Raw genomic sequence first — 12,394 nt, forward strand, 5'->3', positions numbered from 1 at the left:
TTTATTTTCAGAATATTTGAAGAAAGACCATCATGCAAATGAAAGTAAAGTTCATTAAATCTGATTAAATATTTAAAAATAGATTCCGTCTTTGATATGTCCTCAACCATAAAGCTTTGCGCTGGTTACGAGTACCTAGTAAATGGTGAAAAAATATTTATGCAAGGATTAAAACGACTGCTTTGGCAGGAGTGCTTCAAATCTTTGTAATTTTGCTCGATTCTTTTATCATAAAAAGAGCTAAATGCAATGCATCATATTTTTTTCAGATTGACCGACATTTGACAATTGAAAACATTTTATTCCGGTGCAGTCATACTTTTGATTTCGATGGATGCACATTTGGTAGAGCATCCACCTTTCACGTTCCAACTGCAACTTAGAATGACTCTTCCTGGGACGTTTCAAACAAAGAAAAAAATCTCGGCTCGTCTTTGTTAACTTTCACAATAAAACAAAACACTTTAAACAGCTGTTTTTTTTTCAGGACATTAACACAAGAAGAGTACAAACACTGTAATTCTTTGGAATGTATTGTGCAAAACCTTTGCAGTTAAAATATCACCACGACTGTTTTTTAATGATCGTTGAAAGGGTCCTTGGGATTAACCTGCAGAGATTGTTTTAATGGCAGAATCATTGGCGTGATGACCTCTGAGCAAGATGCTCTATTGGTTGTGAGCCCAAGATGGCATTTGTATTTATGAGTGGAGTGGTGGCTTCACAATGGAGACAAGCAGATGTCAGCATCGGTATTAGTAAGAATGGTCTGTACGCTTTGGATTGGAGAGGTCAGCGTTCAGTGGGAGGGCGTGTGTGCTTTTATATCATCCTTAGAAGCCGAGATCAATATTTGGTCATAAGGAGTGCGTGCAGGGATCCATCGCCTTGTGCTGTGGGGGCGGGCGAGTGATCAATGGCAAGCACTATCTCACTAATTGATCGTGTTTCTAAGAGCGGTCTTTTTTAACAAGCCGGCACTCCGAGGAAAGAAGAATAATCGATTGGAATTTTCCAATGCTGTCAATATTGTTGTATCCTCCCCCAAGCTAAAAACGAGTTCACCCGAGCTCATGTAAGGTCAGCGCATTTGAAAAATGAGAAAAACAGTACACAACGGGCGACATTTGATGCGCTATGTGTGTTTTTTCGTGGTCTGGTATTACTTTTTAGGATCCTGCTTTCCACTTTGAGCCACGTTTATGTGTGTTACGGCTCGCCTTTTGATGCGGGATGGAGAGGAGAATCCATTATTCTTAATCTCGCCTTGTGGGTTGTATCGATCCATTTGTTGTCTTCTAGTTCTAGTTATTTGCTCGTACCACTATCCCTGTTTTTAACTAGTACTGCTCTGTTCTTCCACACAATTTATCCATTGCCAAAAGTGGACTGTTTATTAATGCTGATATAGTTGCAAAAGCATGTTTGGATTAGGTTTAAAACTACCTACGATTTCAATTCCCGACTAGTTTTTGACTATTGAAACAATTTGTCAAATGATCGGAAATGTATTTAGGGTGGGGTCCTTCGTTTGAGGTAGAGGTCGAGGTCAGGCCTAAAAAAAATCCATCTGTACCTGACGTGAACGCACGGGGGGAGTGGCAAGAGATTTCATGCTTGTGCTCGTAGTTTTCTGTTAATTTAGCATGAAAATGGTGAGAGTAAGAAAAGAGGTGTTTTAAATGCAGTCCAAACGCCAACACAAACCCTCAAAAACAACAAAAATAAGAGTTTATTCAAGTGCAACTAAGACATGCGCCACACAGGCGGCTCAACAAAAGCTGAAATTCTGGTTTAAGACAGAAAATGGCATTAGCAAGAATAGCAATTTCAAATTTCAAATTATTTCAAATCATTTTTTCTTAAATTTAGCATGAAGTTGATTTAATTATGTAGCAAATGATATTAATCACAAGACACATGAAACACTTTATTATTATTGAACATATGTGGACTCATAAAAATGAAAAATAAAAACAGGCAAAGGAACAGGGAAAAACTAAATAAATAAAATAATAAATAATACAAATTCAAATAAATCAAAATCAAGTAAACATTTTTTTATCCTTGTAAACCAACAAAGGCACATTAGCAGCAGTAAAATAAAACAAATATGATGTCTGTTTTGTGAAGTACTGTCAGTGGTCAACCTCAGGTCTGTAACAAGTATTTCACGTTTAAAATCAAAAGCTTTTGAAGGACTGACGTTTGTACTTTAGACTGCATGCATTTAATTGCAAATACATTTGTCAGGCACGGTCTGGAATAACGCTCAAGTTCTCTTTTATAGCTAAAAAAATATACACCTTTAAAATGTAAAAGGCATGTCATCAAAACCGTATTAGTTTGAAAATTACTTGAATTTTACCAAAGCGAGTCAGTCTCGTTTCATTCAACGGTCCGACATGGTCTTTAAATCTTTATGCATCGCCGATCTAGCGCCATGATACGCAAGTAGTCTCTTTATTGGCCCTATCTGGGCTAAAACTCTTTAAAACTGAAGAAGTTATGGTACGTGTCGTTGATGTTGACGCTGCCATTTCTGAACGTTTATGTTAGCGCTCCAGACAGAGACGCCATTGGTAATTGCGCATGGGCAACTCTCAGCGATCAGAGATCATATTCACTAAAAATGCCTCTCTCTGTTTGAAATATATGTCGAGCAATGCTAATCGGCAATGAAATACATTGTCGACTGTTTTTAATATCAAATTTTGTCGACAACGTTGACTAATCGTTGCGGCCCTTGTTTGTATGTTCACAAATCTCTTGCATTGGTGCGGTAAGTCTCTAGCCAACAGTTCTTTGAATGGATTAAGACTGTCTGGGTAGTTTGACAAAAAACTATTCAGATATCACTTATTGTTATATGTAAATATCCGGAGGAGTCTCGGAGACCATCTGTTTCAGTGGCCGTGGCCCCACCTGCTTGAGCGCGGACGACTTAAACCAATTTAAAAAACAAACTACACGTGATGGAGAGCGTTGCTTCTGAGCCGGGCTATTTTCTCAGCAGCCGGGATGGTGTACCCCTGGGCTCTAAACAGCAGGGGACACGCCTTTCTAAATGCTTGCGTCCATCTTAAAGAAAAATATAATCATTCTTTGGGAACGAACATTAAACTTTCAACCAAAGAACGAATGCAGAAACAGTTTTGGATGGTGTCAGAGGTCACATTCTTAGCTTTTCCCAGATGTAAATTCATGAACCGCAATGCACTGTGAGGTCTTCGTCTTACAAGCACTCCAAAGTTAAACATGTGGGACAATATTGTCATGGTAGGAGATTGCTTGTCCTCTAGTGGCTTTTAAATCACCTTGCACCTCTTATTCCTGCAATCTTTGAGGTAACCTCTGTACAATAAAAACTAAGAATATGAATAGAGTATACTAAAATAGCTGCTTAATTGGCTACTTTTTCCAGGCAGATCAATATGTGATAAATATCACAATGTCATGTCACAAAAGATAAGATGTTGATGGAGAAAAAAAAGCTCACAGTCATGAAAACAAACCAAAAAAAAAACATGGAAAATGAATATTTACTTCAAAAACATTACAGCAGTAACAAATGAATAGGCTGGGCAACCAGTTCAGGGTGTCCCCTTCCCACTGCCCGAAGATGACTGGGATGGGCTCCAGCACCCCCCGTAACACGACACGACCCGATGGATGGACTTCGTGTCATGTCTTAGTAATTATGGAATTGTGGTCAATGTAGTTCACAATGCTAATTTGACGAATAAAAGTTTGGGATTTTGTTTGAATCGATCTAAATCTATATCTGTAAAAGTGGTATTAAACATCACGATTAACTCACTTACGCTTGACACATTAAAAAGATTTTAGTGACAAAAAAAAATCAAGTTAAATAATAGGAAACACGTATTTCAAGCAATCCTGACAGGACAATCCCCCAAAAAATAAAACAAAAATCATTTGAAAAATTCAAATGCAATGCAATAGTCACAATTATGGCAACATTTAAAATAAAAGTCAGTTTTGATAAACTCTAAATATAACGTGAATTTTTCCCTGTTTTTGCGTTAGGATTGCACACGGGCTTAGCATTATTGTTTAACTGTAGTTTTGTTTTTCCTGCCATACAAACAAAACAAATTTTTAAAAGACATTTAGCAATTTTCGAATTGATTCACTTTTTTACATTTACAATTGTTTTTTGGTCCTTTGTAGTAAATTTCTGTTGTAGAACATTAAGTTAAGTAAAACTGTAACGTAAGCCTTTCCAATGCAAAACTGCATTTAACGTACAGTACAGTATATTTCCTTTTTATGAATATAAGCTTTTTACAACGGAACGAGATTTTGCTGATGCTTCAGGTTCACGGCTGCTTTGAATGAGCATATATGTTTCCAAATTTAAGACCACTTATCAGCTTCTTAGAATACAAATATCACGGGCACCTAAACAACCAATAAATGTGACAGTTATTGAATTTATGTCTGTTGTATATTTGGCACCTCGGCTAGTCATTGTTTTACTCACTAGAGAATTTAAAAATAGTTAATGGAAAAAGTACTTTTAACTCCACTACGGAGGTCTTTTTTTCACCATCATTAATGTGACGTGTTTATCTTCTGGTAAAAGTACATCAAAACCGCTGTGCTGATATTCACCAAATATGGTTCTAAGCGTTTGGTAAGAGATGAGACCAAAATAAAGAGCCTATTGCATTTGGATGGAACTTGCTTTCCAGCTTGCCTAAATAAAGCTTGGTAGTCATAAAGGAATATTTTCAAGTTGGCTTACATTCTTAGTACTAGTAGAACACAGAAATGTGGATCTTTTTATGCACATATAAAGTCAGGTCCGTAAGTCCCTCTGGCCCACTGTCACGGTCTCTCCCTGGTGGTCGAACCCTGGACACTTTCTTCGCAACACCCTGTCAGAAAGTCCATCAGCCAAGAGTTGGGGGTTGTGTGGGTGCTGCCTGGCGACAGGGCCCTGAGGCTCCAGTGCACAACGCCTCACCCGAGGAGGCTGGACCACTGAGCAGCTGGCACAGGACCATGGGATGCCTCCTCCCTGGGGGCGATGCGAACGAAAAGAGGAGACAAAGAGACCGCAAAATCACTTTTTTTTGACAGGTACTGCCTGAGAGCTTTGGTCAGAGTTCGACTGTTGAAAGTTTACAAACCTGAAGTGAGACAGTATTTGAGGGTTCAACTTGACCACAGTACAAAAATGACGTGATTTTCATTGTTGTGAAGGCTGTTCAGTATACAGTATCTAGTTTAGAAGAAAACAGAAACTTTGTTTTTGTGGTATGCTTGCAAAATGAGCTGATTGGACTCTACGCAAGCAGTTGTCTGATTCGTGTACCGACTGTTTTTCCGATTACAATGTAAAAGTTGGTGGCTTGGAAAATACACTCCGGAATACGTCATGCTATCATACTTTTATAGCAAACACTGTTTTTATCCATCAAGTAAAAATTATATTATGAAGAAATGGGAAACCAATTCAAACTGTGGAGTTAAGTAGATGTGCAGATACTTGCAGAAGAAAAAGAAATACAAGGTCAATACAAATGTAAATGCTGAACTCCTAGGTAAAAGAAAACATTTAAAGATTCTAAGTCAAACGAAAGCTGCATTTTCAATTCATTTTTATGTACAGTCTGTAAAGATTATTTGACATATATCTGTATTTACCGAGAAAAATTGACTTACATTAATAAAAACATGTTCCTGACTCAACGCACAACAAATATATGGAAAATCAAAAAATATATCAAAATTTGCAGAAACACGTTAGTGTTTTGTAACATGCTGTACGCAAAGCACGCATAAACTAAAGGTGTTTTTTTCTACACTGAAAACAAGTGCATTCTTTACATACTGCATTTTTACGAATAAGCAAAAAATGGCATTATTATTACAGTGCAACTTATAGCTAAAATTTTTCTACATAGGTAGGTAGTTTGATAATTAGCCCAATAAAGCAATGCACAATACACAAACAAGGATAATGACAGATCAAATCCAGTACGTCGTTCACTTTTGTAATCAGATTGCAGTTACTCCTGTACTTTGTAACAATATCACAATTTTATATATAAAATGCCTCATGCAGGCAAATACTGCAATTTTGACCTTGTCATCAGAGAGCGCAAACAAATTCTTATTTAAATTCTGGGGGACACATTTTCCCAACTCAAAAAGACTAACTCACTGATTGAGTTACTATAACCTACATTCTGGAATGCACAAGAACAGGAAACAACATTTACCCATAACTATAATGCATTGTTGGTGTATTTCAATTCAGATTTCCTGCCTGAGAGTGTGACATCATTGTGTTTAGCGGGTTTCCTTTTCAATAGTCCATAAACAACAGCAGGGGAAGGGCAGGGATTTGCGTTCCCAAGATGGAAAAGCAATCACTATTTTCAAAAACAAACAGTGGTACAGTTTGTGCAGTTGATCTTTAAAAAATGTAAACACAAACAAGAACATTAACAAGCTAAATTTAATAAAACGTCCAATGACCTATCATTTAATCTTGTACACTAAGTTCCAATACATAGTATGAGTGCTTTTGTTGGACACATTTAAACAAAATTAAAACACAACACATGTGAAACCTAAAAAACGTTTATTTTTAAAATTTTGAAATAAAAATGAAATTCAGAAATTTTGTATTTTTTTTCTAAACAACAAAAAATATCTATGTTACATTTTAGATGTCAGTGTTTAAATCAGTATTACAATTGGTTGTCAGTCTTATGTTAACACTGAAGAAACACGGCTTTGACAGAATGAAAGGTAGTCTGTGTGAAGCCTATATAGCAGTGTAAATTTATTTCCCCCCTGCAAATACTCAAACTGTAGCCATTAGTAGCTAAACCCCTGGTAACAAAAGTGATTACAAAAGTTCCTAAAGTTCAATTTTTGTGTGGCCACCATAATTTATCAGAAGTACTTTAAGCCTCCTAGTTATGGATTTCACCAAAGCCTTAACAAATTGCCACTGGAATGCTCTTCCACTTCGCCATGACAACATGACATAGCTGGGGGATATTCAAGATCTTGTGCTTCTTCACCTTCCGCCTAAGGATGCCACAAAGATGTTCTATTGGATTTAGATCTGGAGACCTGCTTGGCCAGTACATCCTATATACTCTTAGCCCCTTTAGAAAAGCCTTGGTCATCTTAGAAGTGTTTTTGTGGTCATTGTCAGACTTTAACATTTTCTTTGGAGAGGGAATCATTCTCTGCTCCAGTATTCCACAGTACATGCTCGAGTTTGTGTTTCCCTTAATGAAATGCAACTTCCCAATTCCAGTTGCACTCATGCAGCCCCCAAACCGTGGCATTCCCAACACCAAGCTTGACTTTAGGCACGATACAAAAATGTTTGTACTCCTCACCTGGTTGCCGCCACCATCTGAGCCGAATACACGAATCTTTATTAGAATATATATTTTCTTTAATTATTGTTTACAGTGTGCCGATGTTGAAATAAGTCATAAGCCTTTTAATATCTTTCGTCCGATTAGGCGAAGGTGGCAGATTTTACAGTTACAAAGGTTGGGGGTTTAAAGTACAAAGTTACTATGAAAATAAATTACTTACATAAAAAATATTAATCATTATTGAATAGTAAAACGAACATGGAGTGCATCTGATTTCAATGCCAGAAAAACAAATGAAAAGATAAAAATGTGAAAAAGGATAAAACATAGTAAAACAATATGTTATGTTATATCGTAAATACGTGTATATTTACTGCAATAGTTACAGAACAATAAAAACATAAATATATCAATGGATCTTCCAAAATTGGAATAATAATCTCTAAACATTACATACATATTGTGTGGATTTTCTAAAGTAACAGCAATCCCATTTACCCTCTTCCTAATAGGGTTCACCTTTGCTTGATTAACAAGTAGGGTATTGGGGAGGGGTCCGAGAGGATCAGAAGAGAGTAGATTAGCATGATTTAGAGGGCACTTCAGATTGCTTGCAAGCGAACCGGATTATGCGACTTTCCCTTTTTGCAACTTTGACTTTCAGGCCAATTCTTCGCATCAACTTTTGTTTTGTGAGCGTTCGCTTGTCAAGTTGTCATCCACGGAACGTAATCAAGCTTGTATTTGCATTTGCTGAGTCGGAGGCCAGCTAGCACAGACATTTAGGAACAAGGGCTGTTTTCTTTGCTTGAACACAAGTGTTGTAGGGCCGTGTGTTTGTGTGTGTCTTTGCTGGTGCCTGGTCGTCCTCCTGTGCAAAGGTCTTAAATTTCACTAATGATTTAACAATGCCCCCTGGTGCCGCGCAGACCCGGCCAGCCTCCCCAAGTTTGTTTGTTTGTCTGTTTAGCTGCAATCTGGACAGACGTAGTCTCTCAGGAGTTGGATTTCGCATTTTTAAAAGAAAACATCCAGGAATGCTAATATTTACACTTTAATAAAGCTAAAAGAGGTTTATCCAAAGGATTCCTGCTGACCTAGGCCAGAAGGGATTGCTGCTTTTTGTGCACTCCAACACAAAAACAAAACATTAAGAAATATTTTTTAAAAATCAACTAATTCAAAACCATAACATATGAATATGTTTTCAGAAGCATTGTCCCTAAGTGCCATAACGTAAAAATACTTTTATTTTCTATTGTTTTATTAAAAAAAAAAACGATTTGAAAGGTTTGGCGCAGCTCATCATTAAGGATCAAGCTTCTGGGAATGATTTTAGTATGATGATAAATCACCATTGGGGCGGCAGTAGCTCAGGAGGTAGAGCGATCGTTTTAGGATTAAGGGATCCCAGTTTGAATCCCGGCTTGTCCGTGTTACATGTCGAAGTGTCCTTGGGTAAGACATTGAACCCTCAATTACCCCCAATAAGCAGGTTAGCGCCTTACATGGCTGCACACATCACGGCCGCTATTGGGAAATGTGAAGCACAATGTAAAGCGCTTTGGGAAGTCATTGACTTGAAAAGCGCTATATAAATGCAGATCATTTCATTTCATTTCACCATAAAATGACAGGAGTGGCTTTGATCAAACATTTATGCACATATCTAAGAAGCACCACTTCCTTGTGTTGATGCTCCTCTGTGTTATATGTCAAAGTGTCCTTGGGCAGGACACTGAATCCCTAATGCCCTGATAAGCAGGTAGGCACATGGCTGACTCCCTATTGGTGTGTGAGTGTGTGAATGGGTAGGTGTGAAGCACATTGTAAAGCACTTTGGGAGGTCTTCATTGACTTGAAAAGCGCTATATAAATGCTGACCATTTGCCATTTACCATTACTGTATTCAGCGGTTAAGAGTGAGTAGGCGGGGCATTGTAGTGAGAGTAGTCAAGTCAGTCAAGTCATTTTTATTTGTATAGCCCTAAATCACGAAGAGTCTCAAAGGGCTTCACAGATTGTTACACTATATTACACAAACTATTTTCAACCGACAAGAGGAGTAGGTTATTCGTATGCAATGGAGTAGAAGTGAGTTTTAAGTTTAGATTTAAACATTTCCACTGAGGTTGCAGATCGAATCTCAGGGGGAAGAGCATTCCACAGCACCGGTGCCCGGATGGAGAACGCTCTCGAACCAGCAGAAGACTTCTTTGCTCTCGGGATCATCAGAAGACCAGCACTCTCAGATCGTAGGCTTCGGACCGGGACATAGTGGCAGATCAGATCTGAAAGATAAGAGGGAGCAAGTCCATGTATGATTTTGTACAATACTAAGAGAACTTTGAAGTCACATCTTTGGCTAACTGGGAGCCAATGCAGGTTAGCCATAATCGGTGTTATGTGATCGTACTTTTTTGTCCTAGTTAAAAGCCTCGCTGCGGCATTTTGTACTAGCTGAAGAGACTTGATTCTGGACTTCGGGAGACCGGAGAGTAGTGCATTGCAGTAATCGAGACGGGAGGTAACAAATGCATGAATTATTGTTTCCGCATCAGACTGAGACAGTATTGAACGGATTTTAGCAATGTTGCGAAGATGGAAGAAGGCAGTTCTAGTAATTTGCTTTACATGCATCTCAAAGGATAGATCAGGGTCAAATATGACACCTAAATTTTTAACTGAGTCACTCTGTGTGATGTGACATTTGTCAATGTTCACAGCAGTTTTTGCGAATAAGTCCCGGCATTTAGAAGGACCAATGACTAACATTTCGGTCTTTTCAGAGTTAAGACGCAAGAAATTGAGTGACATCCACTCTTTTATCTCAGTGAGACAGGCCTCCAAATTTCCACAGTTTAGTGTGGAAGATTCCTCCAACGGAAGATATAGTTGAGTGTCGTCTGCGTAGCAGTGGAAGCTGATATTGTACTTGCGAATAATATCACCTAATGGAAGCATGTAAATGTTGAAAAGTAGGGGGCCGAGCACTGAACCCTGCGGAACACCGCAGGTAACATTAAAGGGCTCAGATGTCGTTTCACCATATTTAACACAGTGCGTCCTATCTGAGAGGTAAGATTTGAACCACGAGAGGACGGCTCCTGAGAGACCAATCCATTTCTCCAACCGTTCTAGTAGGATATTGTGGCGCACTGTGTCAAAAGCAGCACTAAGATCCAGCAGCAGCAAAAGTGATGAAGCGCCAGAATCCATTGACATTAGGAGATCATTTGTTACCTTGATCAGAGCTGTCTCAGTAGAGTGGTTAGCCCTGAATCCTGATTGCATGGATTCAAAAAGGTTATTCTCCGATACGAAAGCATTCAGCTGCTGTGCCACTACTCTTTCGAGTACTTTAGAGAGGAAAGGTAGGTTTGACACAGGTCTGTAATTACTTAATATTTCTGGGTCAAGGTTGGGTCGTTTCAGTGTGGGTTTAGTAACGGCGGACTTAAAAGCTGCTGGAACTACACCTGAGGAGAGTGATGTATTTATAATATTTAGAACTGAAGGCCCAAGGACGCTAAAAAGACTTTTAATAAGTGAACCTGGGAGAGGGTCGAACTGGCAAGTTGTCGGTTTGGCCGCATTCACCACTTGTTTGAGATCATCAAGTGACAGTTCACTAAAACCGGCCATTTTCCCAGGGCAGCCACCCTGTCGTGCATCTGTAAATTTCAGTCCTTTAATACGTGTGGTACTAACAATATCTTTTGCAATTTCTTCCTGTATGCATTGAATCTTCTTAGTAAAGAAGACCATTAAGTCCTGAGCAGAGTGTGTCGAACTGTCTGCGATAGCCTGTTGCCTTGTAAGCGATGCTACAGTGTCAAAAAGGGCTTTGGGGTTGTTCTTTTGAGACGCAATCACCTTCGAAAGGTAGGCCGATTTTGCAGAGGCAAGGGCCGCTTTATACTTTAACAAGCTGTCACACCAGGTTTGATGGAAAACCTCAAGCTTGGTAGCGCGCCATTTTCTCTCCCATTTCCTGCATTCTTTTTTAAGGGCTCTAGTTTCATCAGTAAACCAAGGTGTGCGTCTTTTAGGACGTGATTTTAGTTTTATGGGCGCTATTGAATCCAGCACACTAGTCAGGGTGGTATTGAACTCATTCATGAGTGAGTCAATCGAGCCATTGTATTTAGGAAAGGACACAACTGCTCCAGGAAGGAGTTCAAAGAGCTCAGAAACTGTGCCAGTGCTTATATTGCGTCTGCTAAATCCCTCAGCTTTATTAAGTCTACATTTAGTTAGCACCTCAAATGTCACTAAATAATGATCAGAGATAACAGTAGTACACGGTAGAACCATCATGTTTGAGGTTAAAACTCCTCGAGTCAGAATCAAGTCTAGCGTGTTCCCATTTTTATGGGTTGGCAATTCAACCAGTTGAGTAAAACCAAATGCATCAATTAGAGAACTAAACGCAATAGTAAGTGAACTGTGTGGGGAGTTCATATGAATGTTAAAGTCTCCCATAATCATAATTTTGTCTGCATAGGTTACTAGTTCAGACAAAAGTTCAGCAAATTCGTCTAAGAAAGTTGTGTATGGCCCAGGTGCACGATAGATAGTTATTACATCAATTGACAATTGAGGGGACCGCATCACAAGAGCCTCAAACGTTTTGTGATTATTAGAGGTACGTGTATTAAATTTGAGCGATTTTTCAGAGATTAGCGCAACACCACCACCTCTTTTCAGCGTGCGTGCTATATGACTACTCTCGTAGTCTGGGGGAGAGGCATAATTTAGCGCTAAGTGCTCATCCGGGCGTAACCACGTTTCACAAAGACCCATACAGTTAAGTTTATAATCACGAATAATGTTATCAACAAGTAAAGCTTTTGGAGCAAGCGATCTAATATTTAACAGACCAAATTTCAGCTTTGCTGAATCATTTGACTTAGCTGAACTCTTTGTAGTCTTTGTCGAGATCTTCAAAAGCTCCCGGCGTTGTGGCCGCTCGTGAGCGCTGAGTTTAAAGCGTCGGTTGTCCGGCGAGGAAT

General features: G+C 38.8%; 1 protein-coding gene across 2 annotated transcripts in view; it reads left to right on the forward strand.

Moving 5' to 3' along the window:
* The window catches only part of ebf2 (EBF transcription factor 2), a 72,249-nt gene that overhangs the window by 23,924 nt on the left and 35,931 nt on the right, over positions 1 to 12,394 (forward strand). The gene's annotated exons all lie outside the window — the stretch shown is intronic.

Source organism: Urocampus carinirostris, chromosome 5 (genome assembly GCF_059441175.1).
Source record: "Urocampus carinirostris isolate Australia breed hairy pipefish chromosome 5, RoL_Ucar_1.0, whole genome shotgun sequence".
Taxonomy (NCBI): domain Eukaryota; kingdom Metazoa; phylum Chordata; class Actinopteri; order Syngnathiformes; family Syngnathidae; genus Urocampus; species Urocampus carinirostris.